General features: G+C 40.8%; 1 long non-coding RNA gene across 1 annotated transcript; it reads left to right on the top strand.

Annotated features, from left to right (window-relative positions):
• Window positions 1-1,897: 1,897 nt before the first annotated feature.
• Window positions 1,898-15,678, top strand: LOC147582036 (uncharacterized). The gene is made up of 4 exons (XR_015250505.1): window positions 1,898-2,118; window positions 6,361-6,430; window positions 12,625-12,801; window positions 14,472-15,678. It is a non-coding gene; the product is annotated as an uncharacterized LOC147582036 (long non-coding RNA).
• The last annotated feature ends 2,151 nt before the right edge of the window (window positions 15,679-17,829 follow it).

The following is a 17,829-nucleotide window of genomic DNA, read 5'->3' as shown; positions in this document are numbered from 1 at the left end:
ATGCAACCGTCTCCATGCTTTTAACCCCTGTGCAGAACATTTCAAACTTAGGTTTAAAAAAACAGAATCTTTGCACTCTCTTCACCTCCACCCAAAACTGCTGCTTCCTCTATCTTTCCTTAGGTATTTGAAAGGTATCATTATTTACCCTGTTGCTCAAGCCAACCACCCCCCCAAATCATCCTTCACTTCTATCTCTGCCTAATGGCCCATATTCATTAGCAGCTCTTATTAGCTCAACCTTTAAGTATGCAGTTGACCTTTGAACAGCACAGCTTCTAACTGTGGGTGCACTCTGGATTTTTTTTTTCCCAGTTAATACAGTACAGGTACTGTAAATGTATTTTCTCTTATGATTTTCTTAACGTCCTTTTCTCTAGCTTAATTATAAGAATATAGTTTATAATACATATAACATACAAAATATTTGTTAATCAACTGTTTATGTCATCTGTGAGGCTTCTGGTTAGTAGTGGGCTACTAGAAATTAAGTCAAAAGTTATATGTGAATTTTCACCTACCCATAGGTTTGGTGCCTCCAACCCCCACAGTGTTCAAAGACAACTGTTCTGTCCTGATTTCTACCTACTGCTTGTTGCTACCTGCCTAAGCAAGCCACTTTCACATTTGCTTTGACTATTAGACATCCTCCATCCTTCACTCTTGAGTTTCTATTGTCCGTCTGCCATGTGGCAGCCAGAATGTTATCTTTTTAAAGTGATACTTTCAGCTCAAAATGAATTTTAACTAAATTTAGAATAAAATTTGTTTTCTTACCATGGCCACTACACTTTGTTACCTTACTGCCTGCTCTGCTTCTGACTATTCCTCCAGGTTTATCCCATCTCTCCCTTGCTCACCCTCTTCTAGACATACTAGCCTCATAATATTTGTCAAGAACTTCATGCTTCATTCATGCTTTGCTTCTTGCAAGCTCTGGCCCTTGGAAAACCCTGTTCTGTCTGCCTGGAATAGTCTTCTCCCCAGATCTTCACATATGTTGCTCAATCATTTTATTCATGTTGAAGTTCAAATGTCAGGCCTTTCCTGACCATTCTAATGAAAACAACATCTGCTTCCATTCCCCTGTCCCTCTACTTGTTAATTTTTTAGTAGTATTTACTATTAACCTTTTTATTTATTTGTGTGTTTGTTTGCTTTAAAGTTTATTTATTTTGAGAGAGAGAGAGGGAAGGTGAGCGTGGGGGAGGGGCAGAGAGAGAAGGAGAGAGAATCCCAAGCGGTCTCCTTACTATCAGTACAGAGCCCGACATGGACTTGAACTCATAAACTGTGAGATTATGACCTGAGCCAAAATTAAGAGCCAGATGCTTAACTGACTGAGCCACCCTGGCGCATCTAACTTTTTAATTTTGTCCAACGTGAGGATTGAGATTTGTTTTATTTACTACTTTATCTCCAATGCCTAGAACATTGCCTGGAACATAGAAAAATATGTAGGTCAGTCACCAGTAAATATTTGTCGAGTAAATGAATAGTAAATAAAGTAGAATATGTCTCAATGAGGGTAAAAAAAAAGGCAGAAAATAGAAGCAAGAATATGAGGCATGTACTGGATCAACCCAGAAGTTCAGCAGCTAATCCCAGAAAGAAAACAAACTATCAATGGAGAATAGAAAAAATGTGGGATTATATTACCAAATAAATAGTACAAGAACATCTCAGGGCTGTGTCCTGATTTCAGTTTCCAGATTGAAAGATTTACCAGCTTAGTGCAATCAATGAAAAAAACCATATATCTTTGTCAAAATTTAGAGCCCTGGGCAGAAACAGTGATCCTAAAATGTCCCTTGAAAGAAAAGAGCAAGCAAGAATCAATAGCATCAGATTTCTTAAAAACTCACTGTATTCTAGAAGACAGTATAACAGTTTTTAAACACTGATAAAATTATTTTCCATGTAAGTTTTTTTAACTTTTTATTTTAAAATTATTTTTATTATTATTATTTTATGTTAGAGTGCAAGCAGGGAAGAAGGACAGAGGGAAAGAGAGAATCCCACAATCGGCATGGAGACTGATGCAAGGCTCAGTCCCACAACCCTGGGATCATGACATGAGCTGAAATCAAGAGCTGGTTGCTTAACTGAGTCACCCAGGTACCACCCCTCCATCTAAATTTTCATTCATCAGTCATTTCTTGGGATGGAATAAAACCTTTTGTTTTTAACATACAAAGATTCAAAAATATTACTTGTACACACCATTGTAAGAAGTTGTTGATATTCTGCTGTAGGAAAATGGAGTATATCAAGAAATAAAGATACACAGAGTCAAAGAAATAGGACCTAATCCAGAAAAGCAATAAAGGAAGAACCCATGGTAACAATATACAAAGCCCCAAGCTTTATTAGAGCAGGATAGGTGGCTTTGGGTGAGAGGACTCTTAGAAAGACAACTTGATAAAATACTTGATATAGACACAGATTGCCTTATTTCATAACCTCATTTATTACCATGTAAGTCAGGCCCTTGCAGTTGTACACTTCATGTCCTATGTGGATGAAGCAACTGGAAATGCATAAGAGAAAGACCATTGTAGGTACTTTAGGACAAGACCCTATAGTAATAGGAGTAGTTAACTTTGTTCTTCCTCTCTTCCTCCCTCCCTTCCTTTCCCTCTCTCCCTTTCTCCCTCTTCCCTTTTCTATTTCTCTCTCTCCCCCTTTCTTCCTTCCTCCCTCCCTCCTTCCATCCCTTCCTCCTCCCTCTCTCCCTTCTTTCCTTCCTTCCTTCCTTCCTTCCTTCCTTCCTTCCTTCCTTCCTTCCTTCCTTCCTTCCTATGTATACAAAGTGCCCATAATTGTTCTGAGTACTTTTTACATGTATTAACTCATTTAATTTGATCTTACAACAATCCTGTAGATCCTGTCCTCATTTTACAGGTAAAGAAATTGACAGATTAAATAATTTTCTCAAAGTTAACACAGCTAGAAAGTGCCATATTCAGAGTGTGAACTTCAGTACGGCTGTAGAGCTGATACTCTTAACTAATATTCTGTAAGTCCACTTAAAGGAAGAAATATAATTAAAATACACAACTTAGCTCTTTATGAGCCAAACACTTTCAAGGCAATAAATACTTGATAATCAATTTAACGAAATGTAGTGATAAATCTATATTGCAAGTTGGGGGGAGTTCTAAGAATGCCACATTTTTATTTATCTTTTAGAGCAGATGGTAAATATATCCTGAATTTATAAAATAAGAAATACTATTCAAAGCATATTATTTAAAAATATGGCTACTCCGAAGAAACGGTTTATATTACAAGATATTTTATTTCCTAAATGTTTCTCTAAGTACACATTGTGCTTCCTGCCTCTATGTATCTAAAATTACTGTTTCTTCTTTTGCATATGATTCTCTTCCATTTCTATGCATTGAAATCTTATCCTTCAAGTCTACCCCCAAATGTTGCCACCTCCAAGAACCTTCCCAAATCTCTCAGAAGAACCCTTCCTTCCTTCCTTCCTTCCTTCCTTCCTTCCTCCCTCCCTCCCTCCCTCCCTCCCTCCCTCCCTCCCTTCTTTGTCTCCTTCCTTCCCTCCTCTTCCTTCCTCCCTTCCTTCCTCCCTTCCTTCCTTCCTCCCTTCCTTCCTTCCATGTGAGTGGGGGATGGGCAGAGAGAGGAAGAGAGAATCTTTTTTTTTTTAATTAACTTTTTAAAAATTTAAATCCAAGTTAGTTAACATATAATATTTCAGGAATAGAATTTAGTGATTCATCACTTATATATAACACCCAGTGCTCATCCCAACAAGTGTCTTCCTTAATGCCCCTCACAACTTTTAGCCCTTCCCCTGATGCAACACCCCTCCAGCAGCCCTCAGTTCTCTGTATTTAAGAGTCTCTTAGGATTTTCTCCCTCTCTGTTTTTATATTATTTTTGCTTTCCTTCCTTTATGTTCATCTGTTTTGTATCTTAAATCCCACAAATGAGTGAAATCATATGGTACTTGTCTTTCTCTGACTTATTTGGCTTTGCATAAATACACTCTTGTTCCATCCAGTTGTTGCAGATGGCAAGATTTTGTTCTTTTTGATCACTGAGTAATATTCCATTGAATATATATACTGCATCTTTATCCATTCATCAGTTGATGGACATTTGGGCTCCTTACATACTTTGGCTGTTGTTGATATTGCTGCTATAAACGTTGGGATGCATGTGCCCCTTTGAATCAGCACTCGTGTGTCCTTTGGATAAATACCTAGTACTGCTGTTGCTGGGTTGTAGGGTAGTTCTATTTTTAATTTTTTGAGGAACCTCCATAATGTTTCCCAGAGTGGCTGTACCCCTGTGCATCCCACCAGCAGTTCAAAAGAGGTCCTCTTTCTCCGCATCCTCACCAACATCTGTTGTTGCCTGATTTGTTAATTTTAGCCATTCTGACTGGTGTGAGATGGTATCTTATTGTGGTTTTTATTTGTATTTTCCTGATGATGAGTGATGTTGAGCATTTTTTCATGTGTTGGTTGGCCATTTGGATGTCGTCTTTGAAGAAGTGTCTATTCATGTCTTTTGCCCATTTCTTCACTGAATTATTTGTTCTTTGGGTGTAGAGTTTAATAAGTTCTTTATGGATTTTGGATACTAACCCTTTATCTGATATGTCGTTTGCAAATATCTTCTCCCATTCCTGTCAGTTGTCTTTTAATTTTGCTGATTGTTTACTTTGCTATCCAGAAGATTTTTATCTTGATGAGGTCCCAATAGTTCATTTTTGCTTTTGTTTCCCTTGCCTTCACAGATGTGTTAAGTAAGAAGTTGCTGCAGCCAAGGTCAAAGAGGTTTTTGCCTGCTTTCTCATCTAGGATTTTTCTGGCTTCCTGTCTTACATTTAAGTCTTTCATCCATTTTGAGTTTATTTTTGTGTATGGTGTAAGAAAGTGGTCCAGGTTCATTCTCCTGCATGTCACCATCCAGTTTTCCCAACACCGTTTGCTGAAGAGACTGTCTTTTTTTCTATTGGATTTCTGCTTTGTCAAAAATTAGTTGGCCATACATTTGTGGGACAATTTCTGGGTTCTCTATTCTGTTCCATTGACCTGAATGTCTGTTTTTGTGCCAGTACCATACTGTCTTGATGATTACAGCTTTGTAATATAGCTTGAAGTCCAGAATTGTGATGCCTCCAGCTTTGGTTTTGTTTTTCAGAATTGCTTTGGCTATTCAGGGTCTTTTCTGGCTCCATACACATTTAGGATTGTTTGTTCTAGCCCTGTGAAGAATGCTTATTTTGATAGGGATTATGAGAGAGAGAGAGAATCCTAATCAGGCTCCACACCCAGCCCTGAGCCCAACTCAGGTCTCCATCTCATGACTGTGAGATCATGAGCTGAGCCTAAATCAAGAGTCAGACACTTAACTTACTGAGCTACCCAGGTGCTCCCCAGAAGAACTTTATAAGTATTTCAGTACATATATCCATTATACTTTATGTTCTTGCTAGTTGTTTACCCTAGTTGGTTGTGAACTCCTTAAACACAATCTTGGTGCTTAATAAATGTCAAATGTGCATTGAAGAAATATCCAAAGGAACAGAGGAAATGGGACTAAAAATGGTACTATTAGCAACATTAATGGCATCAGAATGATGGAGCAGATGAGAACTAGTCATTGCATATTGGCAATAGTTTCAGCATTTTGTTAGTTTTCTTCCAGTAATCTGAGCGGTTTTGATCAACTCATGGAATTAGCAATCAGTTTAGAAGTTAGAAAATGGTGGGGTGCCTGGGTGGCTCAGTCAGCTAAGTGTCTGACTCTTGGTTTTGGCTTAGGTCATGATCTCATGGTTCATGAGTTTGAGCCCCACATTGGGCTCTGTGCTGACAGCACGGAGCCTGCTTGGAGTTTCTCCTCCCTCTCTCTTTGCCCCTCCCCAATTTGCTCTCTCAAAAAATTAAAAAAATTATATATATATAAAAAAAGTTAGAGAATGGTGAGCCAAAATGGAAAAGTTTGGCTGTTAAAAAGGGAACTAAAATAATTACCAATAGAGTCAGGTGAAGGTTTGCTTTCTAAGGTAAGAGAAACTTGTGCATGGGCACATTTTGTGACAAAAGGAGAAAAGCCACTGGGGAGAGAATTGAAGATGCTGGGGAGATGGAAAATAATCTCTTGGTCAGAAAAGTGGGATACAGAACATATATAATCAATAAGTATATAAAGGGGTGCCTAGCTGCCTCAGTTGGTTGCAACTTGATCTTGGGTTTGTGAGTTTGAGCCCACAGTTGGATGTAAAATCTTTTTTTTTTAAAGAAACCTATAAAAATTGATATAAAATGCAATTTAAACTTATTTTTAAAATTTTAATGTATTGTTACTGTTTTGAAGGAATTATTGTCTGGAGTTAGATGGCTGCAAATATACACTGTCAGTAGGAGGAGCCATAGAGATCTTTCAGGTAAATCTCATTTTGCTGGTGAGAAATTCAAGCTGAATTGTGATTTGCCTAAGGTCATCTATACACTGCTAATGAATCTTGTAGCTGGGATTTGAACTATTTCCAAAACTATATTCTCCCCATTTCTCTACCTAGTTTAGAATACATACCGGCTTCCTGATGAAATCCTACTTAACTAAATGTCACTTTTCTGAAACCTTTTAAGTTTCTTTGAACTCCCTCTCAGGCACAGTAAATGTTTTCTAGTCTCTTATATTTTTGTGTAAACTATTCTTATATAGCACAATTAGTACAATTAGTACAATTTGTTGTCATGTCAGTCATTTCCTCTTTAAGGGTTGGAATCCTGTCTTTTTACTTTTTTTTTTTTTTTTTTTTTAACTTTTATCCCTAGTGCAAAGACTGGCAGAGAACTGGTGCTCAGCAATGTTTTCAGATTGGAATTCTTATTATGAATCATTTTGGTCTGTGGAAATAGTCCCACAGGTGCTATTTATAAACCATGCCAAAGAGACCCAGGCAGTTTATGCTTATAAACAAAATTTTGAAAACATAAGGCATCTAAATAGCCAAATAGAAATGTGAGGTGTCTCAACTCAAAAGTCCCAAATGACTTGGGTAATTCTAGTGATTGGAATTTGAGGCCTCTGTAAAAGCAGGCTAAGGGCTATTCTAAGAAATGAATTGGAAAAAAAAGGAATATGAATTGAAAGCTTTGTTTATAAGGGTTGTATATTGATTATAATTTTTCTTTTAAGGGTCTATTACTACTTTACCTCCTTCACATATTTCTTATCCAGACCTTTTCAGGTATATATAAAAAAAGATTTGAGGCAAGTTGTAAGAGCAAGTAAAATTAATTATAAGTAAATTAATTGTATTAGGTGTAAGAAGAAAGAATAAAGAATGAAGACCAAAGGACAAGAGGACTATGCAAGCATGAAATTGTTATGCATCCCAAAGTGCTTATGCCCTCTAAAGGGGGCCAAATCAAATACCATTAGTACTGTGTCCTGGCCAAAGTCCAGGATCTCTGGGTGATGTCTGTTCTTCTTACTCTGATCCTGTCTGGATACTATGTAACTTGTGGACTAATTTGAAAACTTAACTGCATAACATACTCTATATAAAATAGTGCAGAAAAGTGGAAAATAGCTTAAAATATATAAATATTTCTTATTTAAACATTTAAATTTTATACAAATTACTGAAATATATAAATATTATTCAAATCATATAGCAAAATGTAGTTCATTGCTGCTGCTTATATCCGCAACTGGTCATGATGCAGTAGCTGTAAGTGTCACCATTATGATTTTTCTTTATTACAAATTCACTTTTAATTAGCTAACACCTCAGTAGATTTGGTTTTTAAAAAAATTTTTTTAATGTTTTATTTTTGAGAGAGAGAGACAGAGAGATGGAGTGTGAGTGGGAGAGGGGCAGAGAGAGGGAGACAAAAAATCCAAATCAGGCTCCAGGCTCTGAGCTGTTAGCACAGAACCCGATGCGAGGCTTGAACTCACTGTGAGATCATGACCTCAGCCAAAGTCAATCAACTGAGCCACCCAGGTGCCCTGAGGTTTGGTTTTGTTTTGTTTTGTTTTGTTTTGTTTTGTTTTGTTTTGTTTTGGAGATTACTAGTTTCCCCAGATTCCCCCACACCCCTTACTGCCACTGTTGTGGAACAGTAGTAATATAGATCATTCACCCCAATCAGTACTGTAACATTTTTCTGTCAGTGACATACCCACTGTATTTAACACCTGGGATGAATCATTTTTGAATACCTTTTATGCTACAAAATTATTTTCAGAAATCATGAAATAAATACAAAAAAACCTGAAAATTTTATTTTATTGAACATCATATATATATAATGTTCAATAAAATAAAATTTAATGTTCATAAAATTTAAAATTATATTTTAATATATATAATACATATATATTTATATATATATAAAACATGCCACCCATGTTTTAAAATTTTGCAGTACAAAAAAGGAAAAGCAGGGGTGCCTGGGTGGATCAGTTGGTTAAGAATCCAATTCTTGGTTTCAGCTCAGGTCATGATCTCATTTTATTTCTCTCAAATAAACAACGACAAAAAAAGAAAAGTAGTAGACTATGGTTTTATTTTTTTAATGTTTATTTTTAATTTATTTTTGAGAGGAGGGGAGAAGGGCAGAAAGAGAGGGAGGCAGAGGATCTGAAGTGGGCTCTGCGCTGACAGCAGCGAGCCCAATGCTGGGCTCAAACTCACAAATCATGAGATCATGATCTGAGCTGAAGTCAGACACTTAACTGAGCCACCGAGGCATCCTTTTTTTTTTTTTTTCAATTTTAGAGAGAGATGGACGAGCAGGGGATAGAGGCAGAGGAAGAGACACAGAAAATCTTAAGCAGACTCCATGCTAAGCATGGAGCCTAACATAGGGCTCAATCCCACAACCCTGGGATCATGACCTGATCTGAAATCAAGAGTTAGAAAATCAAGTAAGCTACCCAGACACCCATCTCTTGCTGCATTTAAAGTTCTCTCTTTGTTGTTGCCTTTTGTCATTTTAATTCCTATGTATCTTAGTGTGGACCTCCTTGGGTTGATTTTGTTGGGGGGGCTCTCTGTGCCTCCTGGATCTATATTTCTGTTTTCTTCATGATTTGGGAAGTTTTTAGCTATTATTTCTTCAAGTAAATATTCTGCCAGCCTTTTCTCTTCTGGGATTCCTATAGTGTGAGTGTTAATGCTTGATGGTGTTGCTGAGTTCCCTTAGTCCATTTTCATTTTTAAGTACTTTTTTCTTTGTCCTCTTCATCTCAATCACTTTCTGTCCTCCAGGTTGCTGACCTCTTCTTCTGTTTCCTGTAGTCTACTATTTATCCATGCTAGCGTATTTTTGATGATTCTTCCCCTCCCCCCATTTTTAAATAAGTTATTTCTGCACCCAACATGGGGCTCAAACTCACAACCCTGAGATCAAGAGTCACATGCTTTACTGACAGCCACTCAGGTGCTCTATAGTGTATTTTTCATTTTAGTTATTCTTCATATTTGATTTTTTTTATGTTTTCTATCTCTTTGCTGATAGTCTCACTGAGGTCCTCCACTAACCCTGCTACTCCCAGGACAATGCGTATCTTTATGACCATTAATTTTTTAAAGTTTAAGGGGCGCCTGGGTGGCTCAGTCGGTTGGGCGTCTGACTTCAGCTCAGGTCACAATCTCGCGGTCAGTGAGTTCGAGCCCCGCGTCGGGCTCTTAGCTGATGGCTCGGAGCCTGGAGCCTGCTTCCGATTCTGTGTCTCCCTCTCTCTCTGCCCCTCCCCTGTTCATGCTCTGTCTCTGTCTCAAAAATAAATAAACGTTAAAAAAGAAAAAAATTAAAATAAATAAATAAATAAAGTTTTTTTGTTTTCTTTTATTTATTTTTGAGAGAAAGAATGTGAGTCGGAAAGGGTCAGGGAGAGGGGGACAGAGGATCTGAAGTAGACCCTGCACTGACAGCAGTGAGCCTGATGTGGGGCTTGAACACATTAACCATGAGCCATGACCTGAGCTAAAGGTGGTCGCTCAACTGACTGAGCCATCCAGGCGCCCCATTATGACCATTAATTTAAATTCTCTGTTAGGCATGTTACTTATCTCTGTTTCATTGAGCTCTCTTGTGACTTTGTCCTGTACTTTCATTTGGAACATATTCCTTTGTCTTCTCATTTTGTCTAACTCTCTTTGTTTCTATGTGTTAGGAAAGTCAGATACATTTCCTGCTCATGAAAGTAGCGGCCTGGGGCAGCTGGGTGGCTCAGTAGGTTAAGCATACAACTAACTCTTAATTTTGGCTTAAGTCATGATCTCACAGTTGTGAAATTGAGCCCCACATTGGGCTCCATGCTGGGCATGGAGCCTGCTTAAGATTTTCTTTCTTCCTCTGGCCCTCCCCCACTTGTGCTCTCTTGCTCTCTCAGAAAAAAAAAAAAAGAATAAAAGAAAGAAAGTGGCCTTATGAAGAGGAGGTCCTGTAGTGCCCTGCAGTGCATTTTCCCTTGTTCACCAGAACCCAGCACTTGAAGGGTGTCTCCTGTGTATGTTGCATGCACTCTACAATTGTGGCTGAGCCACATTTGCCTCAGTCCAGTTGTCTGCAATGGCTCTTTTTGCCTTTTTGGGCAAGTTTTGGTCCCTCTGTTGTTAGTGGGCTTGAGTTGAGTCAGACCAGGCATTTGCCAAGCTTTGGTAGCACTAAACTACAGGGCTCCCTCCTCTGTTGTCCCCTGAGAAGCTCCAGTTGGTGGGTAAGGCATGCAGTCAGACCAGGTGTTTGCCCCCCAGCCACTGCTACAGCCACAGTCTGACTGGTGTGAGTGGTTATCTTCCCTTCTCCCTGGGGAGGGAGTCACTTTGGAGTGGTCGTGACCACTCTTGAGGCTACTTACACATTGCTAGGCTTGTGGCACCACTTTGGATGGATTCCTGCTAAGGGCATGTTGTGGGGGCAGATTGTTAGGGGAACGTGGGGGCAGGGTGCATGGTGCCTGCAAGGTCCTCATTGGTCTGCTGTGGAAGAGAGCTTGCAGCTGCCTGGGAAAAGTGCCCAGGCTGGGATGGAGGGGACATGTCCACAGGAGAACATAAGGTAGGATGCACTGTTAACAAGCTAGGTGGAGAATGTGCTGTGCTGGTTCCTATAGTGTCCATGTATCTAGGCTGGGAGGTGTGAGAGGGAAATGGCACCTGCCAGCTGTTTTGTTCTTGGAGGAGTCTCCCAAAGATCCCTGCCCCTCTAGCACTTGCTATGAGATTAATAAATAAATCTTCTCATAAACTGCGGGAGTTTTTCAAACTGCAGCTTGTATGCTGTATCTCAGTGAGGGTGTTTGTTATGTTGTCTCTTTAAGGATGGGGACTCAGTTTCCTGTCACCCTCCTGTCTCTCCCAGAGCCAAACCAATGATTTTTTTCATTAAAAAAAATTTTTTTAATGTTTATTTTTGAGAGAGAGAAAGCATGAGCAGAGGAGGGGCAGAGTGAGACGGAGACAGAATCTGAAGCAGGCTCCAGGCTCTGAGCTGTCAGCACAGAGCCCAGTTTGGGGCTCAAAGTCAGGAGCCATGAGATTGTGACTTGAACAGAAGTCTGATGCTTAACCAACTAAGTGACAGAGGCGCCCCTCCCAGAGCCTAAACCAGTGATTTTAAAATTCTAGGTGTTGGGACACTTGGTCCTGACTCTTGATTTCAGCTCAGGTCATGATGTCACTTCTCGTGAGATCGTGCCCCACATGGGGCTCTGTGCTGATGGTGGGGAGCCTGTTTGGGATTCTTTCTCTCCTCTCTCTCTCTGTCTCTCTCTCTCTCAAATAAATAAACTTAAAAAAAAAAATAAAATTCCAGGTGTTAAGCCCTACTGCTTGTAAGCACTCATGCAGTTAGGCCCCTAGGGTTTTCGAAGAGGAATGTTACAGGGTTTTGTCTTTACAGTGCTGGTTTCTCATGCCTGGGGGTGGCTGATGTGGGTCGGCTCCTCTCCCCCTCCATCTTCCCAGAGTCCCTCCCTCCCACACATAGTCCTGTGGGCCCATTTGGAAACTGTGTTTCCACCCTTCCTACTCTCTTTGATGTGGCCTCTTTACATTTAGCTGTGCTGAATGTGTTCTGCCCATCTTCACTTCATCTTCTGGGTTATTTACACTGACGTGGGTGTTATCTAGGTGTATCTGCGGAACAAGGTGAGCTGAGGAGCCTCCTACTCTGCCATTTTCTCTGAAGTTCTCTCTCAATTTTTTTTTTAATGTTTATTTCTGAGAGAGAGTGCAAGTGAGGGAGGGGCAGAGAGAGAGAGGGAAACACCGAATTTAAAACAGGCTCCAGGTTCCAAGCTGTCAGCACAGAGCCTGACACAGGGCTTGAATTCAGGAACAGAGTTCATGACCTGAGCTGAAGTCAGACAGTTAACCAACTGAGCCACCCAGGTGCCCTTAAATTTCTGTTTTTTGAGCATTAAGTCCTTCAAATTTATTAATGATACTGTCACAATTTTTTATGTTCAAAAAGTGGCTATCCCCAGATTTGTCATTTATTCTCACTAGTTAAGTGAAGAACACTATTTTAATTTTTGAAAAGTATTGCAAAGAGATCAACAAATTGTAGGAAAAGTCTTAAATATAATTTTTTTTAACGTTTATTTATTTTTGAGACAGCACGAACGCGAGAGGGTCAAAGAGAGAGGGATATGCAGAATCTGAAACAGGCTCCAGGCTCTGAGCTGTCTGCACAGTGCCTGACGTGGGGCTCAAACTCACGGACCGCGAGATCATGACCTGAGCTGAAGTCAGACGCTGAACCGACTGAGCCACCCAGGCGCCCTGGAAAGGTCTTAAATAGAAAGTTTAAAGTTAATGTGTGTCAAAATTTCAGAAAGTCCCATGTCACAGTATATTCCAGAAATTGCAATACTGTCAGTGTTTTTGCTTTTCAGGATTGATTCTGGCAATTTCAGTAGAGAAAAATTCAAACACACAAACTCCCCAAATTTTCATAAAGAATGACAAAGCTGAAGTAAATGAGGCTTATCAGTTTATCTGATTATTTTGAATCTAGGAGCTTCTGTCTTCTGCCTAGAATGTAAAGAAAGCCTTAAAGAGGGTGTTTACCACCCTAACACGAAAAAGCCAGGGACACCTGGGTGGCTCAGTCAGTTAAGCATCCCAACTCATGATTTCAGCTCAGGTAATGGGCCCAGGGTCATGGAATTGAGCCCTGTGTTGGCCTCTGGGCTGAGTGTGGAGCCTGCTTAAGATTCTCTCTCTCCCTCTGCCCTTCTCTGCTGCTTGCAACTCTCTCTCTCTCTAAAATAAAAAAATCTAATAAATTCTTCATATAATAAACATTAAACAAAAAAGAAATAAAAAGCTAGATAATCTACAAAGTCATAAATTGTCTTGAACCCATCAGAGAACTGAAGTAACCAAATGGCCTGAAATCTAAACAAAAGTGCCTCAGGCGGGGCGCCTGGGTGGCGCAGTCGGTTAAGCGTCCGACTTCAGCCAGGTCACGATCTCGCGGTCCGTGAGTTTGAGCCCCGCGTCAGGCTCTGGGCTGATGGCTCAGAGCCTGGAGCCTGTTTCCGATTCTGTGTCTCCCTCTCTCTCTGCCCCTCCCCCGTTCATGCTCTGTCTCTCTCTGTCCCAAAAATAAATAAACATCGAAAAAAAAAAAAAAAGTGCCTCAGGCACAAGGGGAGTTTTCATCTACTCAGGTGCTTCTACATGGTCATTCATTAACACTCACAAGGACTGCTGGGCACAGGTGGAGCCCAGAGACAAACCTTTCTTGGTAGTGCAGGCCTAGGAAGGTGAGCAGCTATTGCTGTGCAAAAGAAACCAAGCCCTGGACTCTTCTTCTGTAACAAAACTTGTAGCTGCTGGGGAAGGAAAGCAACTGTCTACCTCAGTGTATAGGTGAAGATCAGATAAGGTTGGGGAAAGAAAAAGAAATCCCTGTTCCATGGGGAAGGGGCAGAAAACCATCCTGGAACCAGACTGGTAGAGGCTCCTACTGCGGGGGAGAGGTCACGATCACCAAGGAAGCCATCCCTTAGGGCTTTCTTTTCTTTTCTTTCTTTATTTTTTAAATGTTTATTTTTTGAGAGAGACAGAGAACAGGACCAGGGGAAGGGGAGAGAGAGAAGGGGAGAGAGGATCCAAAGCAAGCTCCTTGCTGTTAGCAGAGACACCAATGCGGGGTTCGAACTTGCGAACCATGAGATCATGACCTGATCCAAAGGCAGATGCTTAACTGACTGAGCCACCCAGGCACCCCCCTTGGATGGTCTTCTACTAGCAGATCCATTTTCTAGTGAGGCCTCTCTTCCTGGATCTTCTCACTGTGTCCTTAGGTGGCCTTTCCTCCATGTGTGGACAGAGCATGCACAAGTGAGTTCTCTGATATTTCATAAGGACAGAAACTGAGAAGGAACTGACCAGTCATGATGAATGTGTTGGGCTCTGGTTTACACAGTCTTTTGTGTCCTTGGTTAATAAGGTCACCTGTGGCCATGGCCATGATGGAGAAAGTGGTTTCCAGATCTGCCTAGCTGAGAACCAGACTAACTCCAGCAAGTAACCCTGTGATGAGTAGAGCTCACTGATGGGAAGAGCGCTTTGCCTGTAAATTCAATTATTATTAGTTGTGGTGTGTTTTGTTTTTTAATAATGGTGTTTTTGACATGATGTGGATTTTATAGTCTGGTACTTAAGTAGATACTGCATTGTTTTGCATAGTTAAATATTTTTTGGAAGATGTCTCTTTTTTTTTTTTTCTTTTAAGTGACCTCTACACCCAATATGGGGCTCAAACTCATGACTCTGAGATCAAGAGTCACATGCTGACTGAGCTAGCCAGATGCCCATGTCTCATTTTTCTTAAACTTTATTGAGGTATAAATTATCTTAAATATATAATTCAGTGGTTTTTAGTAAATTTATTGAGTTGTGCAACCCTCACTATAATCCAGTTTTAGTACATTTCCATCACTCTGATAAAATCCCATGGGCACATTTACAGTTATTTGTTGCTCTAGCTCTTAGCCCTAGCCTCAGGCAACTACTATTCTATTTTCTGTGTCTATAGATTTGCCTTCTCTGGATATTTCATATAAATGGAAGCATATGATATGTAGTTCTTTGTGTCTGGCTTTTTTCACTTAGCATAATGTTTCTGGGCTTCATCTGTGTTGTAGCATGATTAGTATTTTCTTCTTTTTTATTTCTTAGTAGTCCATTGTATATATACATTTTGTTTATATATTTGATATACATGTATAGATCAAATTTTGTTTATCCATTCACCAGCTGATGGAGTCATGTTTATCTTCATTTATGCATGATATTGTTTGCTGAAGATGTACATGGAGGCAATGGAATCCAATAGGTAGTCTCATCTCAACTTCTCCCCACTGTCTTATATTCATTATCCGTTTCCTTTCTTGCCCATATTTCAGTCACCATCAAGTTTCAGAGCCACTGTCGGCCTCTCAGTAATCTGGTGGAAAAGCCTAAGCCAGAAGCACTGAGGGGCACCTGGCTGGCTCAGGTGGCAGAGCATGCAACTCTTGATCTAGGGGTTGTAAGTTCAAGCCCCACAATGAGCACAGGGTTTACTTTAAAAAACAAGTCACTGAGTTATGTAGTCAGACTGTTTGGGTTTAAACTCCTGATTTCATTTTTTTATACCTTAATTTTTTGTTACTTTTTTATTTTTTATTTTTTTATTTTTTTTTTTTAACGTTTATTTATTTTTTTGGGACAGAGAGAGACAGAGCATGAACGGGGGAGGGGCAGAGAGAGAGGGAGACACAGAATCGGAAACAGGCTCCAGGCTCTGAGCCATCAGCCCAGAGCCCGACGCGGGGCTCGAACTCACGGACTGCGAGATCGTGACCTGGCTGAAGTCGGGCGCTTAACTGACTGCGCCACCCAGGCGCCCCACTTTTTTAAAAATTTAATTTGAGAGTGAGAGAATACGCACAGGTGAGGGAGGGGCAGAGAGAGGGGGAGAGAGAGAATCCCAGCCAGGCTCTGCACTGTCAGCACGTAGAGCCCTACATGGGGCTTGAACTCACGAAGAATTCAGGAACCGTGAGATCGTGACCTGGGCCGAAACCTAGTCAGACATTTAACCGACTGAGCCACCGAGGCGCCCAAACTCCTGGTTTTAAACTGCCCCATTCTTGCTGAGGAGACTTGGGCTTATTGTTTAAGTTCTCTGAGCTTCAATGGCATGTGTAAAACAGAGATGAACATAGTAGATGATTTATGGGCTTATAATGAAGATTAAATATACCGGTATATGTACAGTGCTAACCTTTTTTTTTTCTTAAATGTTTATTTTTGAGAGCATAAGCGGGGGAGGGGCAGAGAGTGGGGAACTGAGGATCCCAAGCAGGCTGTGCTCTGACAGCAGCTAGCCTGATGTGGGGCCTGAACTCACTAACCATAAGATTATGACCTGAGCCAAAGTCGGATGGATGCTCAACCAACTGAGCCACCCAGGCACCCTAAGCTTTTTTTTTTTTTTTAGGTTTATTTTTTTTTTGAGGGAGACAGCGGGTGAGGGGCAGAGAGAGAGGGAGAAAGATAGACTCCCAAGCAGGCTCTGCACTGTCAGCGCAGAGCCCGACACAGGGCTTGATCCCATGAACCATGAGATGAAGACCAGAGCTGAAATTAAGAGTCAGATGCTTGGGGCGCCTGGGTGGCTCAGTCAGTTAAGTGTCCGACTTTGGCTCAGGTCATGATCTCGCAGTTTGTGAGTTTGAGCCCCATGTCGGGCATCTGTGCTGATGACTTGGATGCCTTGGCGATGGCTGAGCCTGCTTCAGATTCTGTGACTCCCTCTCTCTCTCTCTCTGCTCCTTTCCCACTCTCAAAAAAGAAATAAACATAAAAAAAAAAAGTTGGATGCTCAACCAACTGAGCCACCCAGGTGCCCCTACAGTGGCTAAGCTTTGATAAAAGTTATTTTCATTAGCTTTGAGTGTGGGATAGGGGACTAGATCTTCGGTAGAACAAATTTCTTCTGTGCCTCATTTTCTTTATAGTTAAAACAGAGCCAGGTGAGACTAGGCAATCAAGGACCAGCAGTCTCTGATCTGATGGTTAGGGTAGGAAGTGCTTAGTGGCCATTTTCAAGAAACCTAACTTATCCTTGCCTCAGGAAGGAAAGAAAATGAGGAAAATGAGAAGCATTTCAGTGGTGCTTTCCTAACTAGGAAAACATTCTGGTTTCCTCTACACAACCAGTTCCAACACAAAAGAAGGCATGTGTGCCAGGCTGAGATCCTACAGTACAAGTCCCCTTCATAGCCTCTAGAGTTCCTTGACTGGGCTTCCCTTGGAGCACTTGCCCTTCTGAGTATCTAGGAGAGGTGGTAATACTTCGGAGAAACCCCATTCTCCAGCAGAGCCAGGTTTGCCTTCCTTACCTCTGCATTTTTTTTTTTAAGTAGGCTTCATGCTCAGCACAGAGCCCAGGAGACCAACACAGGGTTTGAACTCACGACACTGAGATCAAGACCTGAGCTGAGATCGAGTCAGATGCTTGATCAACTGAGCCACCCAGGTGTCCCTGCATTATTTTTTTTTTTCTTAAAATTTATTTATGAGAGTGTGTGCATGTGTACAAGCTGGGGAGGGCCAGAGAGAGGGAGAGAGAATCCCAAGCAGGCTTTGTGTTGTCAGTGCAGAGCCAATGCAGGGCTCGAACTCAAGAACCATGAGATCATGCTGAGCCAAAATCAAGAGTCTTAACGCTTGGGGCACCTGGGTGGCTCAGTCCGTTAAGTGTCAGACTTTGGCTCAGGTCATGATCTCACGGTTCGTAAGTTTGAGTCCCATGTCAG

The sequence above is a fragment of the Puma concolor genome, chromosome B1, assembly GCF_028749965.1.
Source record: "Puma concolor isolate L17-30 chromosome B1, mPumCon1.1.hap2, whole genome shotgun sequence".
Taxonomy (NCBI): Eukaryota; Metazoa; Chordata; class Mammalia; order Carnivora; family Felidae; genus Puma; species Puma concolor.
This window is presented reverse-complemented; position numbering and strand designations above follow the sequence as displayed.